This window comes from Manacus vitellinus, unplaced genomic scaffold (genome assembly GCF_001715985.3).
Source record: "Manacus vitellinus isolate BGI_N305 unplaced genomic scaffold, ASM171598v3 scaffold_7_pilon, whole genome shotgun sequence".
NCBI lineage: Eukaryota > Metazoa > Chordata > Aves > Passeriformes > Pipridae > Manacus > Manacus vitellinus.
In genome coordinates, this window is record NW_021940813.1 from 25288495 (window position 1) to 25299347 (window position 10853).

At 44.4% G+C, this 10853-nt stretch overlaps 1 long non-coding RNA gene across 2 annotated transcripts in view; it reads left to right on the plus strand.

Annotated features, from left to right (window-relative positions):
* Positions 1-9144: 9144 nt before the first annotated feature.
* LOC108641621 overlaps positions 9145-10853 on the plus strand; it is a 9392-nt gene continuing 7683 nt past the window's right edge. The window contains exons 1-2 of one of the 2 annotated variants that reach the window (XR_003916341.1): positions 9145-9226; positions 9435-9586. This is a non-coding gene — a long non-coding RNA (uncharacterized LOC108641621). Of the gene's footprint in view, positions 9227-9434; positions 9587-9724; positions 9800-10853 lie in introns of those variants that run through there. The other variant, XR_001922159.3, reaches the window with a different exon arrangement.

Below are 10853 nucleotides of genomic sequence, written 5' to 3' on the forward strand. Positions count from 1 at the left end.
TGTGGTTCCAAAGCCAACCCTGCTGAATCACCTTCCAAAGCAGAACAGACACGGAATAGTCCCTGCTCTCTGCTATTCCATTAGATCTTGTCCACATGTGAAAGGGTTTTCCAACAAACCTACACCGATATAATGCCAACAGAAGCACCTCAGTGGAACCTTTTTTATGAACAAAATCATAAACCACATAAAAGACCTTTTCTGGTTTTCCCTGATATTGTTCTGTCTACCTCAGGAAATTGTTTTCATGCTTCTGACTGACACAGTAAGGATGGTAAAACTCTCTGTGTAGACAAGAAATCCTGAGGGGTGTGGAACAGAATATTCACTGCTGGTTGTGGTTGCAGCTCAGTTATCTCTCTGGGCTGGCTTCTTGCATGAGGGAGTTTGCTTTTAGAACTGATTACTGGAGATTTGGGGTAGATGCCATCATATTTTTTATTTTTCACTTCCTAATATTGCTCATTTAAAGAGAGCATCAGGGTCTAGCATTTACTGGTGCTATAGGAAATAAAAAGTAGGCCCAAAAAAAAAGAGTGCTTTAAGGAAGATCAACACATAGCCAAAGGACTGGCAATGTTTGACCGTTGGAATGTATTTACTCCAAAAACACCCCTTTTGAAGGACAGACTCTGCCTAAACAACTGTGGAAACAGCCTTCTGGAAGCAAATCTGGCAGAACTGATAAGCAGAGCTTTGAACTGAGAAATGAAGGGTACAAAGACTTGAATAATTTCCCCATGCCCATAGCACACCAGAGGAGAAAGCCTAGGTACATGTGGGTATGCCAAAGGATAAAGAAATTTAATTGATGAGAATGGCACGGAATAAGAAGAAAGAAAGTGAAAACTATGAAGAGAACTGCTTCCAAGGTGGAAATCCAGTGATTTACCTGACACTCACTGTGTCAGGTGCGGGTCCTGACAAAACTGTGGTTATGGGGTACAGAAACATGTACCAAAAAAGGGAATAGCATAAACTAAGTTGGCAGGGCATTAGGCAGGACAAGTATACACTGGTAACAGAACAGAATAGCAATCACAGCTGGAACACTGGTCTCGAAGGATATGCATTATTCAGAAAGGCAGAGATAAAGGTGAAGGTGGTGGCAGAGAACTTCACATTAATGATACAAAACATTGCGAAGAAGGATGTGCAGAAGGGATAGCATGCAAAAAGCAGAATTTGTTCTAGTTAAAACCACTTTGTGGAAAGCTGGAAAAGGAGAGTACTTGAACAGTGCGATCGCACTGATTTCTCTCTGGTTATGTTTGTCAGTAATGGCAATAGAGAGACAAGTTCTACTGAGTTTGCATGATGCAGGGAAATTTTTACATTCCCAAATATGAACAAAAGAACAAACACCACTAATAATGAAATAATCCAGATACTTATGGATGTAGTAGTCAGCAAATGTCTTAATAAAATTCTCACAGAACCAGTAAAAAGTGATGCTGATTGAGACTTTGTTTTGGTAACTGATGACTGCAGCTAAAAAAAAGGACTTTGGCTCAAGTGATCAGGGACTGACACTTCCTAATTAAATGGAACAGATAAACTGGTCTGTTAATAAGATTTTTTATTTCAAAAAGGCAAAGATTGGTAAACTTGTGGAATTGATTAGTAAAGTCAGATGAATTGCAGAGTCCTGGCACTAAAATGTGAAAGAGGCCAGAAGTTTCTACAGGTCTGAGCAACTAAAAGTCTAGGGAATCTGCATACCAGTCAAAAGAAAAAGCCTGGTTGTGTAACCACGTCAAGAGACATACTAGTTCATTATCTTATGTCTTTTAAAAGAAAGACCAGTTCCTAAATGGGGAATGGACTTAAATGTGACAGGAAAGATCACATCAAAGTCTTCCTAACCTTTCTTGAACAAGATCATATCCTACACAGAGACAACAGTGTAATATTTTCTACTTGTGTTTCACTACAGTTTTTGGCTCAGCAGTGCAGAAGATATTTGTTAGCTGGAGTCTTTCTGCAGAAAAACTGTGTGTGTAATAATGATCTGGCTCATAGTTTACAGACACCACTGAAAAAAAGCCTTACAAGACTGGACAGAAGTAACTAGGAAGGCATATCAAGCTAAGTGCTGGGACAGATCTTCTTTAATATTTTCATAAACGTTCATGATAGTAGTATAGACTTCTAAATTTTGATGCAGCATTGAGAGGTGTCATTAATGCAACTAAAAGCATATCAGGACTCTGAAAACCAGTAAAGATTAAACAAAAAAATGTAAATGCAAAGTTAGGACTAACAGTATAATTTCCCCATGATGGTCCAAGCTTATAAGTGAGCAGAAATACCTAGTCACATTATGCAAAATGATTGTTATGCTACAGTATGATGCAGATATCAAATCAGGTAACTAAAATCCGGTGAGACAGAGATTGGAAAGTGTTAATACTTTAGCACAAAACCTGATAAAACCTTGTGTGCAGCTCTGGGCATTCATGGAAAGCTCAATTTCAGCTATACAGAAGCAAGATTACACCAAGGTTGCATGTTTGATCCCCATACGGAAAATTCATGTTAGAGTTAAACTCAATGATCCTCGTGGGTCCCTTCCAACTCAGAATATTTTGTGAATGATATAACTTAGAATCATATGATCATCACAGAGTCATAGATTATCCTGAGTTGGAAGGAACCCACAAGGATCATTGAAGTCCAACTCCTGGCCCTGCACAGTACAGCCCCAAGAATCATATTATGTGCCTGAGAGTATTGTCCAAATCTTTCTTGAACTCTGTCAGATTTGGTGCTGTGACCATTTCCCTTGGGAGCCTGTTCCAGTACCCGGTCACCCTCTTGGTGAAAAACCTTTTCCTAATATCGAACTTGACCAAGAGGAAACGAGAAGAGACCTGAATAACCTGGTTTGTTAAGCTGGGAAAATTTAAAAAAAAAAAAAAAAAAAAAAAAAAAAAAAAAAAAAAAGGGGAAGTCTGAGAAGATGCAAGCCAGCCACAAGAAATCAGCAAAAGTAGAAAACATTTCCTAGCTGTTGGAGTCACCGGTCTTGCTGCGGTGGAAAGTGAGCAGAAAGAGTCTAACAGCACTTAAGATTGAACCTGACACACTGTTGAAAGCAAATCCATGTGTTTGTGATAAGAGGAGTTCCTGCTAGTCTGAGAAGTCTCTTTTAGTTTGGTGGGCCTAACTGTGGCTGAATATCTGAGGGAGAGGCTAAAAGCAGAGATCTGTGTGTGAAAGAAGACTGCAGGTCTCTAGCGTTTGGTAAATCTTTTCGCAGCTTCTCAATTCAAAACTATTGCTAGTTTGCAAAACATGAGATGAAACAGAGAGACACAGATCTTGAAAAAAACTTTTCATTTCAAGTTGGAGCAATATTCTGAAGCCTGAGTCATGTAAAAGCAAGAACGTGGGTTTCCATGGAAAATTTAAAACACTTTTCTCAGACTTGTCTGACAACTCAGCTGAACTTTACCATCTGAAATATTCAAACTCTGTATGTCCTAAACAGACATAAAGCGCCATTCACTACCTACCTGCTAGCCAAACATCATCAAAAGTGAAAGCAAAGTGGCCTAGGATATTTGTCTATTCCCATTTCGTGTATGCGGTGTTGCTGTTTGCCAGTTTGAAGGTAAACCTACTAGCAGAACTAAAGACCTCTTACAAGAGGCCATAGAATATTACCCATTGGCTTCACTGGGATCATAAATAAGAGTTCTTATAGCTGAGCAGGTGGATATTTTCATCTCTGTCCACAGGGTCCATCTGCTTCTGCTGCTTCTCCAGTGAGGTCCTTGGAGTGACATTTTCAATAAAAGTGGCAGCCCCACTGCTCTTTCCCCCTAGATATGTTCTTCTGAAGGAAATGGTGCTGGGTTATTCTTCTGCTTCTGCCACTGCTAATCAGCCATTCCCCGTGTCATTTTTTACTCCTCAGACTCACCTGTCTGGTCTCCATCTTGCACCATGACTCTGGCAACTTGCTGGTTTCCATCCCAGTGCTGCAGGCTGACTCAGCCTAAGCTAACCTGAAGCTAAGAGTGACTCATCCCACCACCACCTGGCTCCAGCTTTGGGATACGTATGTCTCTTCCACAACTGCCAAGCCCAGCAGCTCCCTTGCCTTCGTACCTTCCAGGTCATGGGGTCTCACTAACTGGAAAATGAGAGAAAAAAATTGAGTTTATTATGATGTAGATCTAACTCTCTACAAGCAGTGTATGCCAGCCATGGGTAAAGGAGTGTATTTCAACACAGTGTAACCACATTTAAAGGGTATTCCTATATTGATTTTTGCCTGGTTTTGGTTTGAGTTTTAGAGGTCCTTGTTTTGTTTAATGCCTGTCTCCTAGACCCATGTGGTTATGTAGAAAATATTTGAAAAAAAGGGAAGGTTCAATTCATCCTGTCATGAAAAAACTATAAGACCTCATGCTTCAGAGAAGCACTCCGGTCTGGATAGCCAACAAAGGGGTGCAAAAATAAAAATGTATTTCAGTCGGCATCACTGTAAACTGATCAAATGAGCTGCAGGCCCGGGTCAGTTTTTCTGAGCCTGTCTGAGAGATATATGTTTATTATGGGCAAAACACATTCATACTCAGAAATAACAGCTCCTCTTGACTAGTCCTGAGCCCTGAGCCACTGCTGAATGTAGCATGTTCTTGTCTGCAATGTCTACAGAGAGGTAGGACAGGACCCACCTACCCTAACTTCAGCCATCTGGTCAGGTATGCTATAACGAAGCTAACTGCCTGTCTGCCTGCTAAAATCACTGAGTGATGCAGGCAACTTCAAAAGGTGACTCATCCCTTGCTTTAATAGGTGCCTAAGCTGCCTGGCATGAATAGCTCTCCATCTTTCTCCATTGAATACAGAAGGAGCCCAGATTTGGCCTACGCATTAACCAGTATATGGTTAAAGTTAGTGAAGATAAATCCCATCTGCAGTTAGTGCTGGATCTGATAACTAAACAGCTAAAACCCCATTTGAAATGCAGGCATTGCTTTTAGAAATAGGTATCATAAACTTATTGATATCAGATGTTGTCCATAAATGGGCAGTTCTAAAGGGAGGCTGGAGCAGGGGGAGGGATAGTAACCCCTTGATTGTGAAATAACATGATTACTAAATGAATATGATTCTTCAGCAGGCTGTTTTTAATGTCAGGGTTGTGTTTCTAATGAAGGAAAACATGTTGTATCACTGATCCTTATCACGGTGTCCATGCTGTCTGCTATCAAGAGAAGGCAAGCTCTAAGCTCAAAACACAAGATCTCTCAGATTTTTATTCATACCTGCAGAAATAAAACCAGAAGGTTATTCTTGTTTAAAATCAAAATAGTCTCTGTGCAGTGTTTCTGATTCAAACCATATTGCTAGCAAGGTGGAACCTTGAAAACATTAAGATTTTTCTATGGTAAAAGTTAAAGATTAGAGGGCCCTGAGGAAACAGAACGCGTGGGCCAAAAGTTTGAAACCCAAATATTAAGGATAGTCAGCTAAGTCAAAACATTGGCATCTACATTAAGGGATTGTGAATTACAGAGGGACTGAGCACCCACTGAGACTACTTATTCCCTAGCACTTCTGAAAACTACTCCAGTTTTAATTAAATACCTTCATGTGGATGAATGCTCCAATTTTGTACAAAGGAATACATGTGCTACTTGCTTTACTAGAAGAACCTCAAAAGGGTTTGGCCCCTTATCTTTCTGCACTGAGATGGGAAGAACACTGAGAGATGCCTTTGATGCTGACAGAGAGTTTTTTCAGTTGGATCAGAACTAACCCCCTAGAAAACAAAACAAAACAAAAACAAGCAGCAAACAAACAAACAAACAGAAAAACCACCAAATAGGCCTATCACATAATTCACCAATGGCTCATCAAAAGAATTTTGAAGAAACACAAACCTTCCACCACAACTTCAGCAAGTTTGGAATTAAAAGCTTGTGATAGGCTCACCCACATAAGTTGCACAGTGAAAGGTACCTTTGACACGCCATAGCTAATCCTGCCTGTGGCTCTCCTGGGGCTGACCTGAGAAATGCATTGCCTTGAATTAGCTCAAGGAACTATTCTCGTATTTCAAGTTTGAGAAAACTCACAACACTGAAGTAATTTCAAAACCAAAGCTTAACTCCTTTGAATAATAAGGAAAACCCCAAGGTACTCTAGATTATATAGTAAGGGAAAATAGGTGTCATATTTTAGGCTGAATTACAATCTTTATGTCCCATCCCAATAGAAACAAATTAATACCTACTACTGCAGAGCTCAAAGTAAGTCTCCCTCACCAATGTCAGGAGGATCTTTCTGAAACTGGAAATCGTGACAGCAAAATGTGCCATCTGCTGTCCTTCTGGATTTGCACTCCTTGTGGAGTGAACAAGCAGGAGGAATCTTCCATCTGAAAGACACTGGGCAGCTGTCCTTCCACTACTCTTCATGTAAAAGTGGAGGAAAAGATTTTCCTTTCTTGGTTTAAAAAACTCTCTCAGCTAAGACCAGTAATTTCTATTTCCCAATGCAACCACAAGCCTGGGCTTCTCTGCTGTTCTTGTCCTTTGCTGGACAGTATGGCTTTGGATAAGGCACAAAAGATTTGTCTATACGCACCTTCTCAATTCACAGTATTGCCAAACACAACATCAAGGATGCCAATCTTAGGGAAAGGCACTTGAAAGTTAAGTACTGAGACAACTAACTTTTAAGACATGTAAATTCTTCACTGGAACTATCCATAAACCTCTCTGGCCTAACTCTTCATAGATAGTTAATGAACTGGACTGTGTCTCATTTTTCATGCCTACTCTGAGATATCCTAGCCTGACTATTAGAGGTTTTCTACTGCCCATGAACCCAAAAATGCATTTTCTTTTCAGCGTAGACAGAAATTGCCCTTCCTCTCAAACGTTGAATAAGAGGAGCATTTCCAGACTCAAAACGGAAAGTCTGTTCCTCTCTGTGGATATGCATATCAACATTTCTATTCTATAAAACCAGTTCAGTGATGGCATTCTGTTTAATTTTTATAATGTGAATGGACGTCAGTGGCACTCAGATACTTAATCTGCCAAAATCCCTTGGGCAAATGTAACCTGGCCATCTAAGTCACACAGGATTTGCCACATGCAGAAGTGACATCTAAGGGCATTGGACAACCTGGGCTGAAAAATGCATCCAGTTTGAGTGGCCCATGAAAATACAATTGTTTCTAGCTGAAGGCTACACTACCATTTTACGACTTCAAGTATGGACAGAAAGATTTCTGTGCTTCTTTGGGACTCCTGCCAACATGTATGTACAGAAGACCTAAGTAAATACAGTAAAATGGTATGTGTATTTGAAGACTTAGCTTGTATTCTGTACCTGTAACAGAAATACAGAAGCAGAATAAAGAAAAACTTCAAACCTAAAGAAAAATTTCTATCCTGTTCAGCAGAAGTACCTATATTCTCTAATTCTAACTTGAGTCCTTACAGGTGGCAAGAACTGTAGCAAGGCAGGCACCTGTAGAGATTAGCTGTGATCTTATATGAGCCCAAATGTCGAGGAGAGTCTCTGTTTCTTTTGGTTGTTCATGCCATGGCCTGGGGTGAGCAGGCTCCTATCTGGGCAAATAATGCGGTGCTTAAACAGAACTGGGGCGATCAAGTCAGAAGCCTCCCATGTGGATATGGACAGAGGCATGGCTGAAGTGCTCTGTCAAAAGGGCAGCATCATAATTTAACCATAAAATTTAGCATGTGCTCAAAAATTTTGGAAACAGAAAGCTTTCTGGGATACTAAAGAAGCAGCAGAAATTTGAGGCCTGTAAGATGCAGCAGCTGCCTGGGGCCCTCTCTGACCTCCCAAAAAAGGGAAAGAGTCAAATGTGCTGGGTTGAGAGAGCCTCCTCCTTTCCATCCCCAACTGTGTCAGGCTCTGATGGGATTTATTCATTCCTCCTCCCTACCCTGCCCCTCTCCCAAAAAAACCAGTTACTCTACCAGTTCTTCACAGCTACAACGACATAATAAATAAAAATAACACCGCAGAAGTTGGGGGAAGCTCCTGAAGGACAATGCCCTGGTCGGGTTACAAAGCACCTTTCGGGCAGGTTTTATGCACAGGATCAGCGCCCTTCCTCGTGCCAGGGGCACTTCCCAAGGCGATCCCGCCCCAGCCCCTCTCTCCTCTGCCCTGGGCGCCGCGGCACGGCCCGGCCTCCGCCTCCCGTTAGATGGCGCTACAGACCTTACAACCACGTGTGTGGAGGGGAGGAAGAAAGAATAGTAATTTTAAAAAAACACTCTTATTGTCCGAAACGGGGGGAGCCAGCTCCGCAGAGGGATGCCCCTTTTCCGTGGGTAGCGCCCGGAGCCGCCTGCACCCTCACGGCGGCTGTCGGGGCTCGGCCCCTGGGGGCCCCCCGGGGCAAAACCAGGGGCAAGTGGGCTAGCGAGGGCCTGGCGTAGCCGTCCCTCCTACCGGGAGAAGATCCTGCAAGGGCCGGGGAGAGGGGGCCGGCCGGTTTCCAACCGGGAAGCTGGGCGAAATCCACGGGCAGTCTCTCGTCCCTCCCCCGCGTTATTTCTCCTTTCCAAAAAGCCGCTCATGGAATCTCCACAGCCTGCCTGGGCTCTACTGGCTGGGTATTTAATCAGTTCCTCTCCTTCCCCCCAGACACTTTTTATTCTTGTTTGGAGTCCCGCGTTTCCCCCCTTTGTAGAACCCCGCAAGTTTTCGGGCAGCCGGTCTGTGGCTGCTGCGGGGTCCGCCGGAGCGGGGCTGCTCCAAGTGCGCGGCTCGGCCCCTCGCACACAGAGGACAGGAGGGACTGGGGCGGTGTGTGAAGCCGCCGGTCCGCAACTCACTAAGCCCATGAGTGACCCGCCAACGCTTCTTCCCCCAGTCCCCAGCCGAAAGGCGGCCGGGTGCCCTCAGCCCTGTCGCTGAGCGTGTAAGGAGACCACCTTGAGAAGGGGTTAGGGCTGTCCCGGCGCAAAGGTCACCCCCGCACCCCGCTCCCGTGCCTGCCGTCAGGCCATGAACTTTCCAGTGGGGTAAGTTCTCCTTTAAGAAAGCGAACTGTTCGTTATGCATATTTAAGACTGTTTGTCTGCAGCGCCCAGCTGACGCAGGGCTGGAGGCTCACAGTCAGGACCCGAGCTGTCGGGGACTAAATCATCCTAGTTTAAACGCACCCTCTGCCAGGGCTCCAGTTGGGAGCTCCTTGCCATTGCTCTAAACACATGTAAGTCAGAATGGGGGGAGGGGGTTGGGGGGCTGGGAGAAGGAGGAGGGAGGCTAAGTCTAGTTAGGGAGATGTGTAAGGTATTTTGGTCATTCCAATCACCAACGTCCGCTCCCAAAACCAACCAAACAAAAAATAAACAATTAAGCAAGAAATCTTATCCTTGGACTTATTAAATACTTTATTATTATTATTATTTGTCGTCCAGCCTAGGGGTTTCTGCCTCCCCCTCAGCACGCCTGTAACCCTAAGGTAGCCGAGCGGTGGGGGTTCGAGGCTCCCTCCCTCCTTTTGCCCTTCACGAGAGCGCTTTTCTGGGCGCACAAGTGTGTGTGAGGAGCGGAGAGGAGCACCGAGAGGGTAAGTGAATCCCTTACTTCAGTCGGGGTGGGCAGGAGGAGACCTCTCACGTCACCCGAGGATCAGAGGGCTCCTCCGTCGCGCCGAAGGTGGGATCCCGAGCGGCCTCTTCAGCCTGCAGCGAGCTGGGGGAGCCTCTCGGGGATGCGACCGCCTTGGAAAAGCCCCCTCCATGGCTAGGCACCCTGCCACCTCCGCGCGTTGTGTACTTCTGTAAGTGTGTGCGAAACGACAAAGTGTATGTGAAGGTCAGGCGGGCGAGCTCAAGTGGGAAGGAGCAACTTTCAGTGCTGTGCTCTTAGCGGTTTCCTGCCTTTTAAAGTGAACTTGTTCGAGTGTGCTATTCAAAATGTGGTTCAGTAGTTATGCCTTCAAATTAAGTTGCTTCTCGGTCCTCATCGGGAAAAGCAGACATGTGTCCTCAATTGTATAGTATATATATATATAAAAAAATCTACTAGGTACTTTATGGTTCCATCTGGAGAAATTAAAAGCCCAGAGCTGTAATGTTTATTCTTACATAGTTTACAAAAAACGGGGGAAATGTGTGAGACACATGTCTCCAAATATAACCAAAGTGCTTTCCCTTCTGGTTAAAAAGTTGCATGCGAATGTTTTCATTTTAGCACTCCCTGCCACCTGTACTTCTCAGGGAAACTTTTCTTGGCGTTAGCGGTGAAGCACCAATAGTACTTATTAATGAATTAATTATTATTATGGCTGCTGAATTGACTTAAAGTGCTTTGAAGGCCAAACTAATCCATGTTAATCAGTTACAATTAATTGTATTTCAGCTGTTGTTTTAAACACAGTTTCAAAGAGAGAGGCGAGGAGGTTGTGTATGGGGTGTAGGGCAGGGGTGTGATCCGGAGACCCTTCCCAGCCCATGGCACCGAGCCCATCCCTCAGAAGTTTCCTTTTGGCTTGCGAAACAGGCGCAACGTTGTCCCGCCTCGCGTGACACAAAGGTACGAGAGGAAACTTGGGTGACAAACACCTCCTTCTCCCGCCGAAAGCTGCAAAGGTTAAGGGAGTCCCGGGCTTAGGAGCGCAGCCCCGGAGAGAAGCTTCCTGTTTGGAGTTAGCATTGCAGGGAGGGCACCGGCTTTGCTGTGCCATCTTTGCTTGGCCGCTTTGCTCAGGGCTTTTGTATTGCCGACGGAGACGAGGAGGCAGCGGTGGGCAGCGAGGCTGAAGGGCTCCGCAGGGCCCTCTGGCGGGGGGGTGGCTGCAGCCCGTGCCCAGGAAGGTACGGGGGGAGAGAAGA